Source organism: Apodemus sylvaticus, chromosome 7 (genome assembly GCF_947179515.1).
Source record: "Apodemus sylvaticus chromosome 7, mApoSyl1.1, whole genome shotgun sequence".
Classification (NCBI taxonomy): domain Eukaryota; kingdom Metazoa; phylum Chordata; class Mammalia; order Rodentia; family Muridae; genus Apodemus; species Apodemus sylvaticus.
Genome location: NC_067478.1, coordinates 24618932 through 24637318, shown reverse-complemented (window position 1 = coordinate 24637318; position 18387 = coordinate 24618932). Strand labels below are relative to the sequence as shown.

Here is an 18387-nt window from a genome sequence, read left to right as displayed (position 1 = left end):
CAAGAGAAGAAAAGAGAAACTGAGTCTGAGGCTGAAGAGTGCAGGCTACAGTTGGGGTGCTTCTACCATGCAAGAGGCTCTAGGTTCGTTTCCTAGCATGACCACCCCAACTACAAGAAGATTTTATTTCTTGGATTAGGTTTACATAAAAGCTGGTGATTGTTCAGAGAGATCTTAAACATGCCATTCAAAAAATTCTGTTAATCCCTTTGCATTGAGACAGGGTTTTACTGTGTAGTTCATGCTGGCCTAGAACACTTACTTGTCGTCAGGGGTCATCTTAAATATAGAATCTCCCACCTTAGCTTCCCAAATGATGGTATTATGGGCATGTGCTGCTGTGTCTAGTTATTAGTCTTGTGTTATTCAGGCATGGTGGTGCAGGCCTTAAGTCTAAATCTCAGCACAAAGGGCAGCTAAGGCAGGCAGGTCAGTTCAAGGTCATCCTCAGCTACATAGAGCTTGAGGTCAACCTAAGCTATTTCAGGCCTTATTGAAAAATAACAAATAACCCCCTCCGTAACCAACAAAACAAACAGAAACCAACCTAATGCTAGTATGGTATATTTCTCCAATTAATAATAAATTAATATTGATGTTCATTAATTAATTTAAGTCTATAGTTTATTCTGATTTTCTTCAAGTCCTCTTTCTTACTTGGGGTTCCATGCAGGATTCAGAATTTCCTTTAAGTCCTTACATACATCCAGACTTCTGTTGATTGAGATAGCTTCTTCCTTTTCTTAGTCTGGATGACCTGTCAGTTTTGAAGAGTCAAGTTCTTGGGATATTTCTATTGGAATTTGTCTAGTGTGGCTTTCTCTCTCTTTATCTTTCTTTCTTTCTTTCTTTCTTTCTTTCTTTCTTTCTTTCTTTCTTTCTTTCTTTCTTTCTTTCTTTCTTTCTTTCTTCCTTCCTTCCTTCCTTCCTTCCTTCCTTCCTTTCTTTCTTTCTTTCTTTCTTTCTTTCTTTCTTTTTTCTTCCTTCCTTCCTTCCTTCCTTCCTTCCTTCCTTCCTTCCTTCCTTCCTTCCTTTCTGTTTTTTTTTTTTGAGACAGGGTTTCTCTGTGTAGCCCTGGCTGTCCTGGAACTCACTCTGTAGGCCAGGATGGCCTCGAACTCAGAGATCCACCTGCCTCTGCCTCCCAAGTGCAGAATTAAAGGTGCGCGCCACCACCACCTGGCTAGTGTGGTTTTCTTGTTTAGACCTGAGCTATGGTTTTTTGAGGTCAAGGCCCATATTCACCAGGTCATAGCAAGGAACAGACCATCAGTATGATTGTATTAGCCAGGGTTCTCTAAAGGAATGGAACAGGTAGAATATGCCTATATACATACATACACATATACATATATATGGGAAATTTATTACAGTGGCTTACAGGCTGAAGTGGAATAATCCAGCAATGGAAAGGCCAAGAATCAAGTAGCTGTTTAGTTCAGGAGACTTGATGTTTCAGGAGTCCCTATCTAGTGTTACAGCCCTGGAGGATTCCTATAGAGCTGCTGGCCTTCAATCTATACTGGAATCCTGAAGAAATAGGTTCTAATACCAGCAAAGGAATGCCTCAGCATTAGGATAGATGATCTTGCCATCAAGAGTGAGAACAAGCAAGCAAAAAGCAAATGCTTTCTTCTTCCATGTCTTTTTATGTGGGCTAACACCAGATTTAGGGTGAGTCTTCTAATCTCAAATGATCCAATCAAGAAAATCCCCTACAGGTGTAGCATCAGTTTGGGTTTTAGTTAACTCCAAATATAGTCATGTTAACAGTTAAGATCAGGCAGTGTAATGATCCTGATGCTGGACTTGACCACTTGTCTCTTTCTTGGCTTTGGCAGAGTTTTTACAGTAAAGTAAAATCCAGTCTTGACATGATAATGCATACTTACAATCTTAGCCTTATGGAGGCTAAGATAAGAGAATTGTAGCAAATTGGAGACCAGCCTTGTCTGGATAGTGAGTTCCGGGCTAATCAGTGCTACATAGTGAGATCTTGTCTAAGAACAAAAACAAAATAAAACAGAACAAAAGGCTCAGCTGAGTCATGGCTCAGTTGGTTGAGGGTCAACTAACAACATGTGCAAGGCTCTGCTTTTGATTCTCAGCACACCTCACTGTCGTGGTACATACGTGTAATCCCAGCACTTGGTGTAACAACAGATCCCCAGACTTTAGAAGGCCCCCAGACCTTAGCACAACTTACGGCATGATAGAAATAGCATTTAGGCCTTGGAACCCTGCATGTGGACAGCACTACCCAATGAAACAAGAACAAACATTAATCCATCAAAGCCCATAGTTCTGGGAAAGCCCATCAATGTACCAACCTTGCTTTTTGTTTTCTGTAGCTCTGCTTCTGGGAAACTGTTCTTGTTATCTGAGGTGTGTCAGCCTAGCCTACCTTGAGAAAGGCTCAGGACTGCACTCAGGTCTTGAACACCCACTGTAATCACCAGCTGGCTAATGAAGACTTTCTTATGGGCTGTCTGAGTGGATCCATCTCAGAAGACCTGAGTGATGGTCTTCTCTGGTGGATCCTTCATACCATTTTGAGGCAGAGCCAGGGGACCAAAAGTTCAAGATCGTCATTGACAGTATAACAAATCTGAGGTTTGCCTGAGCTTGAGTATATCCTGTCTTCAAAACAAATAATAGGCCAAGACAAGCAAAAGTTACTTCTTTTATCCTTTCCACACTGGAAAGACCCATTGTTCCAATCCATTGTGAAGACAGGGAAGTCAAGTTCCATCTTCTTGAGAGATATGCTGGTTTCTCAAGGATGTGGTCACAAGATGCCACAGTGGTGGAAGAATTTTTCTTTTCTTTTGTTTTCTTTTGTTCTCTTTTGTTTTCTTTCTTTCTTTCTTTCTTTCTTTCTTTCTTTCTTTCTTTCTTTCTTTTTGTCTTTCTTTCTTTCTTTGAGACAGGGTTTCTCTGTATAGCCCTGTCCTAGAACTCACTCTGTAGACCAGGCTGGCCTCAAACTCAGAAATTCACCTTCCTCTGCCTCCCAAGTGCTGGAATTAAAGGCATGCACCACCACTGCCTGGCAGAAAAACCCAAACCCAAACCCCAAATTCTTATAAATTTGAAATGCTTGTATACTTACTTATTGATATTTTTCATTTTTCATCATTTCTTTCAAATTTGAATTACTTTTTATTTTATTTTATTTTGAAATAGTAGCTCACTGTATAGCTCTTGCTACACTGTATAGACTAGAACTCACTATGAAAACAAGCCTGTCCTTGAACTTGTATGGGTGTTTTGCCTGCATGCATGTCTGTGTACACCATGCATGCCTAGCATCTGTGGAACCAGAAGAGGGTGTATGATCCCTCAGAACTGGCGTTACAGATGATTGTTAGCTGTCATGTGGGTGCTGTGTCCTCTGGAAGATTAGTCAGTGCTTTTAACTCCTGAGCTATCTTGAGCCCCTTCAATTGAATTATTTTTTAAAACATTTATATTTTTAATTATGTGTGGGTAGTTGCATATGTGAGCTCACGGAATCTAGAATGGGGCATCAGATCCCCTGAGCTGGAGTTATAGTCAGTTGTGAGCTATCCAATATGGATACTGGAAACCAAACTCCATACACGGACTTTAAGCTCTCAGCCACTGAGCAACCTCTCCACCCCCCTGAATTATTACACTTTAAAAATATTCATGGGTGTGTGCCAGGGTGCCTGCAGGTACCCCCAGAGGTTGGAAGAGGGTGCCCCTGGAATAGGTGCTTGTAAGCTCCCAATGTGAGTGTTGAGAATTGAACCTGGGTCCTCTATTAAGAACAACCGGTATTCTTAACCACTGCGTCGTGTCCTTCGCTTCTCTGTTTCTTGTTCTTTTTGTTTGTTTGTTTGTTTGTTTTGTTTTTTGGATTTGGTTTTTTCCGAGACAAGGTTTCTGTCTGGAGCTCACTCTGTAGACCAGGCTGGGCTAGAACTCAGAAATCCACCTGCCTCTGCCTCCCAGAGTGTTGGGATTACAGGCGTGCGCCAACACTGCCCGGCTTCTTCTTCTTCTTCTTCTTCTTCTTCTTCTTCTTCTTCTTCTTCTTCTTCTTCTTCTTCTTCTTTTTTAAGCTAATGTTTTCCTGTTTATATACTTTAGATTTCCATTTCTTAGACTGGAAGTCTTGACTGGAAGTTTTTCTCTGAAGCCACATGTATGAATGTCACCGACCAGAATCTTTTGTCTTTCTTCACTGTCAGATAAGTTTCTTGTAGTTCGGTTTGCCTCTTTTGACATTCATTGTAGTTTTTCTTTGGCCATGGAAGGAGCAATCCTTTCCAGGGTATAATTTAGCTCCCTTACCAGGCTTTTAGGGTAAAAGCCCTCTGGCTCAGAGAGTCCCCACAGAAGACGCTCTGCCTGTCACCCTAACACACAATTAAAGAGATGAATCGTGGTGAGAGGCACGGAAAAGAGATTGGGCTATTGTGTCCACACTGGGAAGAACAGATGAAGGGACTCGGTGACCTCGTGTCTGTCCTCAAGGGATTGTCAGGAACTTTGTGAGCTTTATGGTAAAGCAAACAAAGGAGGGGGTGGGGCATGCACAGGCGACAGTGGGGAGACCTTCGAGAGTCCGGTTCAGAAAGGAATGTTAAAGTTAGTGCTGTGGGCACCTGGGAGGGCAGTGAGCTCATGAGAGGCAGCTCCTGGGCTCTCGTGGGCAACTGTCCTCATGGCTGGTTCCCACCATCTGTCCTGCAGGGCTCACTGATGTCTGGGAAGAGTTTTGGGTCCCTTGTCATAAACACTTTCATGTGTGAGTTCTGCTACTCCGGGAATCCAAGGTAACTGCGGCAGAGGGTGACTCAATATGTCAGATTCCCTCTCTTGTTGCTGTGACAACATTCCTCACAAAAGCAAGGCAAGGAAAAAAGGATTCATTTTGTCTCATGGTTTGAGAGTGTGACTGGCACACTGCTTTCACAGTCAGAAAGCTGTGAGAGGTGGAGGCTGGTGCTTATCTTTTTTAAGATTTATTTATGTATATGAGCACTCTATATGCCTGCATAACAGAAGTGGGCATCAGATTCTATTCCAGATGGTTGTGAGCAACCATGCTTTTCCTGGGAATTGAACTCAGGACCCTAGATGAGCAACTACTGCTCTCTGGCCCTGGGGGTGCTTTTCATATATTCTCCTGTTTATTCATCTGGGATCCAGTCCACATTTAGAGTGCGTCTTCTCACCTCTATTAATTCAGACTTTGCACTTCCTCTTGGACATGCCACGAGGTCGGGTCTCCTAGGTGGTTTTTATTTTTTTCCTGGGTGATTCCAGGTGTCGTCAGGCTGGTAATTATTAACTGCCCTCAAGAAGAAAATGTGAGGTCAAAGCAGAGCCAGAGGTGCTAGATATGGCGGTACATGGCTGTAGTTTCAGTATTTGGAAGGCAAAGGGTCACCACAAGTTCAAAGCTAGCCTGTTCTACAAAGCTAGGTGAGCCAGGACTACTTAGCAAAAGTCAACAACAAGAAAAATAAAAATCAAAGTCAAAGCAGAGAGAGAGAGAGGAGAGAGAGACAGAGACACAGACACAGAGAGAGACACATACAGAGAGACAGCGACAGAGAAAGAGAGAAAACAAATGTAGTTTTAGCCCCACAATCTGTGTCCAACTTCAGCTCTGCTACTAGAATGCAAAATAAATAATAATAATAATAATAATAATAATAATAACATTTCTGTTTAATTTTGAGAGGGATCATTAGAACTGTCCTCTCTTGCTGGAGCAAACTCGAGATATTTACAGCCCAATGAGGTTTAGAACGTCATCTAATTTCTGGAGTTTCTTTTCTTTTCTGTTTTGCTTTCAAAAAAAAAAAAAAACACTCCTAGTGGTGGTACATGCTGTTAATCCCAGTACTTGGGTGGCATAGGTAAATCTCTGTAAATTCTATGCCAGTCTTGTCTACACAGTGAGTTTCAGGTTAGCCACAATGACATGTGAGATTTTATCTCAAAAAGCAAAATGGAAAAAATGTTTTAAAGATTATTTTATTTTATTTGTGGGAGTGTCTTGCCTGCCTATATGTATATGCACCTAGTGTGTACCTGTTGCCTGAGGGTGTCAGAAGAGGGCTTTACATTGTCTGCAACTGAAGTTACAAATGGCTGAAACCCACCATGTGAGTGTTGGGACTGGAATCCTGGTCCTTTGCAAGGGCAACAAGTGCCCTTAACCACTGAACCATCTCTCCGGTTCCCGACCGAGTTCCTTTCCCGTGTAGCTCCTTCCTCTTTGGGATTCTGACTCACTGTATCCTTCTCGGACTTCCTGAATTCTAGTTTCTTTCTTCTCCAGTCCTTGAGACAGTCATGGTCTGCTGAGAATAATTAATTCTCCCTGCTCTAGGTTCTAGAGTCCAACTTAGTAGAAATGTAGGGCAGTCAGGTGACTCACCCCTTATTTCTGTCCTCTCCGGGATCATGGACCCATGCTGGCTTGTGTGGAGTGTATAAGGACAGAAGTTAAATGTGATTTAACTTGGATCATAAAAAGCAAGAGAGAAAAAGTGTTTAAATTGTATTTATTTTTATTTATATGACTCTGGTAGTTTGAATATGCTTGGTCCAGGGAAAGGCACTATTAGGAGGGGTAGCCTAATAGGAGTGGGTGTGGCCTTGTTGGAGTAGGTGTGTCACTGTGGGGTGGGCTTTGAGACACTCATCCTGGCTGCCTGGAAGCCAGTCTTCTGCTAGCAGTCTTCAGAGGAAGATGCACAACTCTCAGCTCCTCCATGCCTGCCTAGATGCTGCCATGCTCCTGTAAGCCAGCCCCAGCTAAATGTCGTCCTTATAAGAGTTGCCCTGCTGCCCATCTGCCAATCCAGATGCAGAACTCTCAGCTCCTTCTCCAGCCTGCGTGCCACGTTTGCCTGCGTGCCACCAGGCTTCCCACCATGCTGACAGTAAACTAAACCTCTAAACTGTAAGAAAGTCCCAATTAAATGTTTTCCTTTATAAGAGTTGGTCACGGGCTGGAGAGATGGCTCAGCGCTTAAGAGCACCAACTGTTCTTCCGAAGGTCCTGAGTTCAAATCCCAGCAACCACATGGTGGCTCACAACCATAGGCAAAGAGATTTGACACCCTCTTCTGGAGAATCTGAAGACAGCTACAGTGTACTTGCATTAAATAAATAACTAAATAAATAAATAGTCTTTAAAAAAAAAAAAAGAGCTGGCCATAATCATGGTGTTTTTCACAGCAATAGAAACCCTAACCCAGAGAGCGGAGATGGCATTAGTTGTCTGGTCACATGGCATCCACAGTGATGTGGGTGCAGTGAGAGGTAGATGCTGCTACTTGTTCTCTCCTCTTTAATCAGCCTGGGACCCAGCCCACATTTAAGGTGAGTCCTCTCACCTCTGTTAATCTGTCTACAAACTTCCTCATCGACATGCCAAGAGGTTCAGGTCTCCTAGGTTTTTTTTATTTTTTCCTAAATGACTTTAGGTGTTGTCAAGTTCACAATTATTAACCACCCTCAGGAAGAAAATTTGTGGCTAAAGCAGACCTAGAAGTGCTAGATATGGCAGTGCATGGCTGTAATTTTAGTTTTTGGAAGGCAGAGGGTTACCGCAAGTTCAAAGCCAGCCTGGTCTACAAACATAGTAATTGGGTATAAACTAGGAATTAAATGTAGGGGAAGAAGCCAGGCAGTGGTGGTGCACGCCTGTAATCCCAGCACTCTGGGAGGCAGAGGCAGGCAGATTTCTGGGTTCGAGGCTAGCCTGGTCTACAGAGTGAGTTCCAGAACAGCCAGGGCTATACAGAGAAACCCTGTCTCGAAAAAAACAAATCCAAAAAACCAAAAAACCAAAAAAAAAAAAAAAACCCTCCAAAAGAAAACAACCCCCCCCCAAAAACCCCAAAACAAAATGTAGGGGAAGATGTTGGCCTTTCCTAGGAGGAGACTGAAATTCTCTGAACTTTGGCTGTGGGTTGTTAGTGAGCTGTCAGCTCTTTCTCTTCTTTCTCTGAGACCATCTCTCCAGGAGACTTCTCTGCTGTGTCAAAACACTTCCCAGGCTTGCAGATCCTCAGCTTCACCCCTAAACTTTGTGTCTTCTCCCCTTCTTATCTATGTGGAAATGTTCATGGCCCTACCTGAGTAGTCTCCCTCTACTGGCCTGGGTTCAAACATTCAGAAAGCTAGCCTTTTACAACCTCCGTCCTCTTCCTTAGCATTCATCAGTTTCCTCCTCCTCCGACTCCTCCTCCTTCCCCCTTTCCTCCTCCTCCTTCACCTCTTCCTCCCCCTTCCTTCCCCCCTCCCCTTCTTCCTTCTCCTCCTCTTTCTAGTTGAGGGAGTCTTGCTACATAACACAAGGCAAACCTCTTTCTGGTGTCTCCCAAGTGCTGGAATTAAAAGCATGCGCCATTACCACACAGGATTTCAGTGTATTTTATGTTAGTTTGCACATGGTAACTGGACTTGTTCATGGAGTGTGGTGTGACATTTCCATACAATGAACAATAATCCAGTCAGAATACCCGACATCTCCATAATCTCAGACACCACATTTGTTTGTGTTGGGAGCAGACAAAATCCTCTCTATTAGCTATTGTGGGTAAAACATGACAACTCTTGGTCAATTTGATATTTCTGAGAGCGAGTGACAGGAATTTGCACATGTTTTTACCCTTATTTAGATAAAGGTGTGTACAACCCTATTACCTGTCCGTTTTAAGAGTAGATACATCCAAATTGTGCAAAGTATGAGAGCCGGGAAAGAATGGACAAATATAGCATCTTCTTCTGCAATTGCCTCAGACTAGAGATGTGGCGTGTCTCACGGGAAAAAGGATATATAAATTACAGGATGTCTGTAAAACAGTACATTGTACAATGGTCACAAGAAATGACGACAGCAGCCGTGCCCCCACGGCTAAACCTTGAGTGAAAGGAGACTGACTCCCCAGAATAGGCAGCATCGCTCTAAAGCAAGGACACAGATGACTGACGAGAAAAGGGCGGAGAGGGAAGAGTGTGTGTGTGTGTGTCTCCTGATGTGTGGGCAATGGTCTGGATACATGTTCCAGTCACATGGTGTTTTCACTACAATACAAATATAATTTGTATTTTGCCAATGGTTTATGCACTCTGTGCTACTTTTCACAACCCAGAAAAAGTATATCTAGAAGGTACATTGTGAGAGTCTGCCTCAAAAAACAAAATAAGCCCTGGAGGTGGGGTGCACACATCTTTAATCCCAGCACTGAAGAGGCATAGGCAGGAGGATCTCTGAGTTTGAGACCATCTCTCTGTAGCCTGGTCTACAGAGTAAGTTCCAGAACAGCCAAAGGTACACAGAGAAACCCCCCCCCTCTCTCTCTCTCTCTCTCTCTCTCTCTCTCTCTCACACACATACACACACACACACACCTAAAACCTTAAGTCATTTTTAGGGTGCTTAGTAAATTAATTTGTATCTCTCTAATATATTACTTTTCTGTTACTATGTTAAATACCATTTCTACAACTACAACTAGAAGGAAGGGTTTATTTGGGCTATGGTTCCTGAGAGATAAAAGTCAGTCAGGTAAGGAGGCGTGGCAGCAGGAAGGCAGTGTGCTTGGAACAGGAAGCTGAGAAGCCACATGTCAATCACAAGCACAGGGCAGAGAGAGCAAACTGGAAGCGAGGGAGCTTACAAACTCTCAAAGCCTGGCCCCAGTGATGTACTTACCCAGCAAGACTGGACCTCTTACCAGACAGTGCCACCAGCTGCTCAGATACTACAAGGCCATGGCGGATACTTCTCAATTATTTTCATTTCTTTATTGGGCTACCCATGATTTTGGTGGTTTTATGTGCAAAGAAGTAAGTTCTCTCTCTCTCTCTCTCTCTCTCTCTCTCTCTCTCTCTCTCTGATTTATTTATTTCATGTATGAGTACCCTGTAGCTGTCTTCAGACACACACCAGAAGAGGGCATCCCATTACAGATGGTTGTGAGCCACCATGTGGTTGCTGGGAATTGAACCTGGGTCCTTTGGAAAAGCAACTAGTACTCTTAACCACTGAACAATCTCTCCAGCTCTGTGTCATCATCATCATCATCATCATCATCATCAACAACAACAACAACAACAACAACATCATCATTATAATAATAATAATAATAATAATAATAAGTAGTAGTAGTAGTAGTAGTGTGAATGAGATAGGATCTCAAGAATCCCAGGCTAGTCTCAAACTTGGTATATATATATAAAGGGAACTTCTGGTCCTTCTGCTTCCTCATCCCTGGTGACGGAATAACAGGTGTGTGCCACCATGGCCAACATCTGAAGTGTAGAGAATCAAATCCAGGGAATTTGCTTTCAAGGCACACAATAGCACAGGCATAACGTGCTCATATCCAACCCCCCCACTATCCCCTCTTGCTAGTTCACCTCCCCCTCTTCTGTTAGATGAGATTTTACCCCGCCCCAATAACACTCTTTCCACTTTAAGTCACTGGGTCTCACTATGTAGCCTTTGGCTGGCCTAGAACTTAGAGAGATCTGTCCACCTCTGCCTCCCTAGCACATGGTTTTATATATATATATAAATTTAGATTCCGTATGTGAGAGAAAGCATATGATATATCTTTTTGGCATATTTCATTTAGCATGGTAATCGCCATTTCTTGATAATTACCCAATTTCACTTTTTTTTTCCGTTTTTATTTTTGTTTAGATAGACAGGATCTCTCTATGTAGCCATGGCTAAAACTTACTATGTAGACAAAGTTAACCTTGAACTTGGAGTGATCCTCCTGCCTCTCCATTCTGTGTGCTGGCATTATAGTCATCATCTGGCCATGCCTAGCATAACACTGGTGTTTTGTTTTGTTTTTTGGAGACAGGGTTTCTCTGTGTAGCCCTGACTGTAAATGTTTCTGCTTGGATGGGAGGGTGTCCTGGGACTCGGAAGCCCAGGAACCACGTGGCTCTGAGGTGGAACAAAGTCCCAGTGGAAAGGCATCCTGAGACATAGGAGACCAGGAACCACGCGGCTCTGAGAGGAAGCCTCCTCAGCAGAGGTGTTGCAGCTCTCCAAGGAGGGTCTCCCCAGCTGAGCTGAGGCGCTCAGGAGCCTCAGCCCTGCTCCTTCTCTTCATTGCTTCTTTTCTCCTTGGCTTCTTCCAAGGACAAAGCCACACCAGGCAGAAAGTCTCATGAAAGAGATGTGTTGAAGGGTTCAGGGTGTAGAGGGCCGAACCCAGGGATGGCTGCCCTCTGCTCCTGGAGCAGACAGCAGGGAACTGGACAAAGGGGCGGGGCTTATATAAGATTTCTGAGGGGGCGGAGCTTCTCAGGGCACAGATATCCAGATTTATCCCAGTCGGTGGGATTTCAAGTTCTGAGCTTGGAAGGGGCTCAGGGATTGGTGGATTTTCCTGATCAGGAAATTGGTGGGGGGTTTCCCGTTCCAGGATTGGTGGGGGGTTTTGTGGGAAGCTCAAGGATTGGTGAGTTTTCCTGCTCAGGGATTGTTGGCTATTTTTTTACCCCTTTTCCCTGCACCAGGCCTATGGCTTGGAAGTCTTCCTGACTGAGGCGCCATCTCTGTGGGGCTGCTTGGGGGAGAGAAGGTACAGCCACTGTGGACAGCTCTTGAGGGGCCGCTCCCTCTGAGGTGGGAAAGGGGGCGCGCCACCATGGACAGCTCCTGCAGCTTCAGGCTGAGCTGCAGGCTGAGCTGCTGTGGTGCTGTCATTTCTATAGAAGCAGCCATTTTGGACAGCTCCTGTGTTTTACTTCAGCAGTCATAGGCTGGGGCAGGAAGGAGAGGCCAGCTGCCGCTTTGACAGCTTTTGTGGTGCAGTGGCTTTTGTGATGTGCCACTCAGGGACTACACTTGCTGCCCTGGAACTCACTCTGTGGAACAGACTGGTCTAGAACTCAAGAGATTTGCCTGCTTTTGCCTCCCATATACTGTGATTAAAGGGCATGTCCCATCACCACCTGGCAAATACTGCTATTCTTTATGGCTAAATAAAAACTATTATGTATGTCTGTATATAGCTCACGTTCTTTATCTATGCATCTGTAGTCTGGTTCCACATATTAGCTCTTTTGAATAGTGAAGCATTAGACATTGATGCACAGGTATTTCTGTGGTATGTGGATAGTCTTATGTCAACTTGACAACAAGCTGAAGTCATCGGATAGAACAGAACCTAAACTGAGTAAAGATGGGGGTGTAGGCTAGCCTGTCGAACATATTCTTTATTAGTGATTGATGTGAGAGGGTCCAGCCCATTGGGAGGTGGTGCTACCCCTGGCTGGTGGTCCTCGGTGCTGTGAGAAAACAAGCCAAGGGACCTTCCGGGCTGTGAGCCCTGGGAATCTGAACCCATCCTCTTTTTTTTTTTCCTTTGGTTTTTTTGGATTTGTTTTTTTGTTTTTGTTTTTGTTTTGTTTTTTTGTTTTGTTTTGTTTTGTTTTGTTTTGAGTCAGGGTCCCTCTGTGTAGCCCTGGCTGTCCTGGAACTCACTCTGTAGACCAGGCTGGCCTCAAACTCAGAAATCCGCCTGCCTCTGCCTCCCAGAGTGCTGGGATTACAGGCGTGCGCCACCGCCGCCCGGCTGAGCCCATCCTCTTTTGAGGACCCTGGAGTCACAGACCCAAAACCCTGAGTCTTTGTCCCAACTATCCCCATCATGACACGCATCCTTTTGGTGGCGCTAGCTGGAAGTTGCTTTTGGGCTTTAAAGCCCACCCTGGCCACAGCCCTTCCGCCAAGGCGCACCAGGTAGTGCTCACTTACACTCCCCGCTCCTTCCCGGCCCTCGCGCCTCCAGGCTACTCCTTGTCATGGACCCACTTGTGTCTTTTGTGCCGGATTTCCTAGCTGGCGATTTCCGTTTGGAGCAGAACTCTGCCTGGTATCGGGTGTAGAACGTTCCCTGCTCCAGCCTTCTTACCCGGGTGTTTGTGTTTCAGAATGAAGACCATTCTCAGCAATCAGACTGTGACATTCCAGAAAATGTCGACATCACTCTGAAGGGGCGCACAGTCATTATGAAGGGTCCCAGGGAAACTCTGCGGAGGGACTTCAGTCACATCGATGTAGAGCTGAGTCTCCTCAGAAAGAAAAAGAAGAGACTCCAGGTTGACAAATGGCGGGATAACAGAAAGGAACTGGCCACTGCCAGAACCGTTTGCAGTCATGTTCAGAACATCATCAAGAGTGTTACACTGGGCTTCCAATAAAAGATGAGGTCCGTGTGTGCTCACTTCCCCATCAATGTCGTTATTCAGGAGAATGGGTCTTTGGTTGAAATCTTAAATTTCTTGGGTGAGAAATACATCGGCAGGGCTCGGATGAGGACAGGTGTTGCTTGTTCTTTCTCAAGCCCAGAAGGATGAATTAATCCTCGAAGGAAATGATATTGAACTTGTTTCAAATTCAGCGGCTCTGATTCAGCAAGCTGCAATAGTTAAAAACAAGGACATCAGGAAGTTTTTGGATGGCATCTATGTGTCTGAGAAGGGAGCCGTGTAGCAGCCTGATGAGTGAGGCCTCAGATTCCTAGCTCCAGAAACAAGATCCTGATCACAAGTACAATTTGGGCTCTTTGAGGACAATAAAGGACTTATATATTGAAAATAATTAAAAGAAAAAATAAAAAGAAAAGCTGAGCAAGCCACAGGGAACGAGCCAGGAAGCAGCATGCCTTCACGGTCTCTGTATTAGCTCCCGCTCCCAGATCCTGCAAAGTTTGAGTTCCTTCTGTGTCTTCCCTTAACGGAATGTGACTCAAGATACACACGCCAAATAAGACCTTTTCTCCCCAAGCTGCTTTTGATCATGGTGTATTCATCACCGCAATAATCAGGTTAACCAAGGAAAGTTGGTTTAGAGCCCTTTAGATATATTCTCATGAGTGGCACAGCTGGTATAAGATAGTTCTGGTTTTAGATTTTTGAATAATCTGTGCCAGGTAAGTAAAAGGCCTTATTGTTGACAGTGTATTTTTCTGGTGCTGGGGTGTGAACCTAAGGTCTCATGCATGCTAGGCAATTGTGCTGACACTGAATTATATTCTCAGCCCATTCGACAGTATTTTCCCCTCTGATGATAGCCATTCTGACAAGGGTAAAGTAGACTCTCAGTGTCACTTTGATTTCCAATTCTCTGAGGGATAAGGAGATTGGACATTTTTTAATGTATATGTAGGCTACTTGTACTTCTCATGAGACTATCTGTTGAAACCATGAACCCATTTATAGATGAATTTTTTTATACTTTAAAGGTCACATTTATTAGGCGATTAAGAGGTGTGTTATCCATGGACTATTAATAGTTCATAGCTGACACTTTGGTCACAGTCAAGCAGAAATGTCACCAGCACCAACCTATTTTGTAGACACTCTTGTTCTTTTGTTTGCACCATAAGACTTGGACTTGGGTTTCAGGATGTTCTCCTCTTCCACATCATAGCTCCGTCCATTTTTTTTTCTTCTGCAAAAGCAACTGCATCTTCTTTGAACTGAAAGTCAGAACCATGTTGGAGAGGGGATCAGCCCTCTTGGGGTTTTGCCTGCCTTTAGGTCTGTCTGTGTGAAGGTGTCAGATCTCCTGCAACTGGAGTTATAGACAGCTGGGTGCTAGGAGTTGAACCCAGGCCCTCTGGGAGAGCAGCTCTTAACCACTGAGCTGTCTCTCCAGCCCCATGCACACTTTTTTTTTTTTTAAATGGTGGTGCTGAGGATTGAAAGCTAGCGCTGTGTGCGTGGGAGGGAAGCATTTAACCAACTGAGCCACATTCCAGGCTGTCAACTGGGTGTTCTAATCTTCTTCGAGGTCATTGATCATTTTGCAAACTAGTCGTTTTTGTTGTGGGTATTTTGAGGTTAGATCTCACCAGGTAGCGACAATTCCTCTTCGTTCAGCTCCCCAAGTACTGGGATTATACAACTCGACTGCTGAGGGTTTTGTATGATGTGTCTACACTTTTCATTATCTTTGAATTCATGCTGTGGCAGATTTCAAACCTCGTATATTCAGCATCCACACCAACAGGCAGCTTTCCATTAGAAACAAATCTGAAACATGACTCACCGGTTAAATCAAAACTTTCTCACAGTGTGATCACAGGAAGACGGAACCAAACCATCCTGGTGTGTGCATGGTTGCATAAGACAGATGAAAAAAAAAATCACAGGCTAGAGTTCAACACACACAAAAAAGTTTTTTAATTGTTGTTTTGGATGCGATGTAAAACATTTTTGAACCAGATAAGAATATGGCCATTAAAGGAAAAATGAAACCAAATCATAACATGCAAAGACCTGAAAACCAAATGCAGCTGAGTTTACTCCTCGGGGTTGGGCTTTGTTCTTCTCTCGGTTTCCAGGGCAGTGGAGCAGAGGGAATGACAGTCAGATCTCTTAGTAAGTTTGAGACAGGTTCACATGTAGCCCGGGTTGTCCTTAAATTTAGTATGTAACCAAGGATAAGCTTTGACACCTGATCCTCCTGCCTCCACCTCTGGAGTGCTGGTACATGCTTGGCTTGTTATATATAGACATTTTTATTGTGTGCGAGGGGATGTGAGCATTCACATCAAGTGTGGGCATGTGTGTGTCTGCGTGTGTGTACATATCAAGTATAGGCCAGCAGACAAACTCAGGTACCATCCTCAGGAGCGCTGTCTGCCTCCCTGAAGACATGGTCTCCATTGCCCTGGGCTCATCAATTAGGTTAAACTGGCTGGCTAAGGAGCCCCAGGGAGCCTCCTGTCTCCATCTTTTCAACACTGGGATTTCAAATGTACCAGCACACTGACTATGAGGGCTAATTTTAGTTGTCGACTTGACTACATCTAGACTCAATAAAACCCAAGCTTCTTCTGGGCACACCTGTGCAGGACTGAGTATTTCTCTCTCTCTCTCTCTCTCTCTCTCTCTCTCTCTCTCTCTCTCTCTCTCTCTCTCTCTCTCTCCCTCTCTCTCTCTCTTCCTCTTTCCTTATACCTTCCCCCTCTCTCCCTCCTCTCCTCCTTCCACCCTCCCTCTTCTCCCTCCCTCCTTCCCTCCCTCCCTTCCCTCGACCCCCTTTGGGATTTTTTTTTCTGAGACAGGGATTCTCTATATAGTCCTGGCTGTCCTGGAACTCACTCTGTAGACCAGGCTGGCCTCAAACTCAGAAATCTGCCTGCCTCTGCCTCCCAAGTGCTGGGATTAAAGGCGTGCACCACTACTGCCGGCAACCCTGATTATTTTTATGAAAGTTTTGATGCAAATGTGGTGCTTGACCTATGGTATGGAATCCCAGTCCTGGGGAGGCAGAGGTTGGTGTTTCAGGAATTCTGGGGCATCTTGGGAAGTGATGAAACTTTGTCACATGCAAAAGTTTTGGTAGGGACTGGGAATATAATAGTTGCTATTACACAAGTGCTTGCTCTTGTATGCATGGTGTCATGGTCTGGCTACTCAGACACACACACACACTGCAGAGAGAGAGAGAGAGAGAGTGAATGGGGGGTTGGTAAAGGTATTTTGAGCTGAAAGTTGTAAAGACATTAAAATAAATGATATTAAAGAAAGCTGTCAAGTGGTAAAGGCTCTTCATGGTCCCATTACCATGTATGCTGGTTCCTCGTCTTAGACCTGCCCAAGCCGTCCTCCTCACGTGTCTCCTGGCCCTGAGTTCTTTACTGGTGTTGGAACCTGTGTCTGCCTCAAGTCTGCCCAGTTTCACTTGGAAATACATCAGTTCCTCAGAAAGCACTAAGGGGTGTGGGTGGTATGCTCGGACGCCCTGCGTTTCATCGCTTCCTAAGCTGCTACGGCTCCCAAAGCCCGAGGTAGTGTCTGGACAGATGCTGTCTGGCAGAACTTGGGGGTGATGATGGACAGTCTGTGTCTACATCATCTATAGCAATAGCCACTGGCCACAGGTGATTTCAGTAGCTAACTGAAATCTTTGAGACAAGTTTCTGTTGTAATAGCCCTGGCTGTCCTAGACTCGATTTGTGGACCAGACTGGGCTGGAACTCACAGAGATCCGAGTGCCTCTGCCTCCCGGGTGCTGGGATTAGAGAAATGCACTGTTATGCCTGGCTGGATGGTTTTCTTCTAAATTAGCATACAAAGTACTGGGTTTTATTCTGGCATTTTTTATTTTTTTACTTTACATTTATTTCATGCTGAATTTATTCCTGTGCCATGAGTTTTTGTTTCTCCAGTTTCTTCTGGGATATCTTTTTCTTCTGTGCAGCCTCCTCTTCTGGCTTTGGAGCAATCTGTTCCTTCTCAGTGAGGATCATCTCAGTGTGGCAGGGGGAGCTCATGTGTGGGACAATCCGGCCGTGAGCTCTGCAGGTTCGTCAGGGCATGTCAGGTGCCTTGTTCACCTGGATGTGTTCAATGACTAGAGAATCCACGTCTAAACCCTTAAGTTCAGCACTACTCTCTGCATTTTTAAGCATGTGCAGCAAAAATTCAGCACTCTTTTTTGGCCACCATCCCTGTTTGGCCTGGGTGCACCGACCAACTCCACCATTACACCGGAATGGCACACACTGCTTCTTTAAAGTGACATCCTTCAGACAGTTGGTGGCTTTGAAGATATGCATACCCTTGATGGCTTGAGCAGTTTCCAGGATGTTCTTAAAGTGAACACGAGGGTTTGAACTTCTTGATTTGCATGATTTTGTGGGGTTTTCTGAGTTAAGAGAGTAGTGAACCATCCTTACCGGTCACCTCTGGCTGCTTACAGTAAGAGTCATTCTGGCATTTCACACATGTCAGTCTGTTTTCCTTTGGTTCCCCCACATCCTGTGTGTACCCCCATTACCTTCCTTCACCAAGTGCCCCGCCCACACTGCTTTCTTCTTACTCTTCTTCATTTTTGTCTTTGTCTTCTTTTTTGGTCTTCCCCTCCTCTGCCACCTTTTTTGCTTGTTTTGGAGACAAGGTCTCATATGTAACCCCCACTGGCCTAGGGCTTGTTATGTAGACCAGCCTGGCTTCAAACTCACAGAGACCCACTTGCCTCTGCCTCCTGAGTCCCAGGATCAAAGATGGGTGCCACCAGGCCTGGCTGTGCTCCTGTTTCTTAAATCCCTATATAAATCATTTAAAGTTGCATTGGTTGAATTGTTTATAAGAAATCTCATGACTTTCACAGGCAGAGAGTGGCTTATTTGAGCCATATTTGAGCCATATAAATTTAGTTTGAAAAAAACATATTAGGCTATCAAAGATTTCTTAAAATTGGTACAGAATTTTTTTTTCTTTTTATAAAGCCAAAACCCCCTGAAGTCTAATTCTATAGATTCCACTTAAAAGTTCTCAGTGCATTCTGGAGAGATGGCTCAGCAGTTGAGAGCACTGACTGCTCTTCCAGAGGTCCTGAGTTCAAAT

General features: G+C 44.5%; 2 pseudogenes; one reads left to right on the top strand and one right to left on the bottom strand.

Annotated features, from left to right (window-relative positions):
• Positions 1 to 12912: 12912 nt before the first annotated feature.
• Positions 12913 to 14147, top strand: LOC127689603 (60S ribosomal protein L9-like; annotated as a pseudogene).
• A 3027-nt stretch (positions 14148 to 17174) lies between these two features.
• LOC127689602 (60S ribosomal protein L17-like) lies at positions 17175 to 17711 on the bottom strand (annotated as a pseudogene).
• Positions 17712 to 18387: the final 676 nt, after the last annotated feature.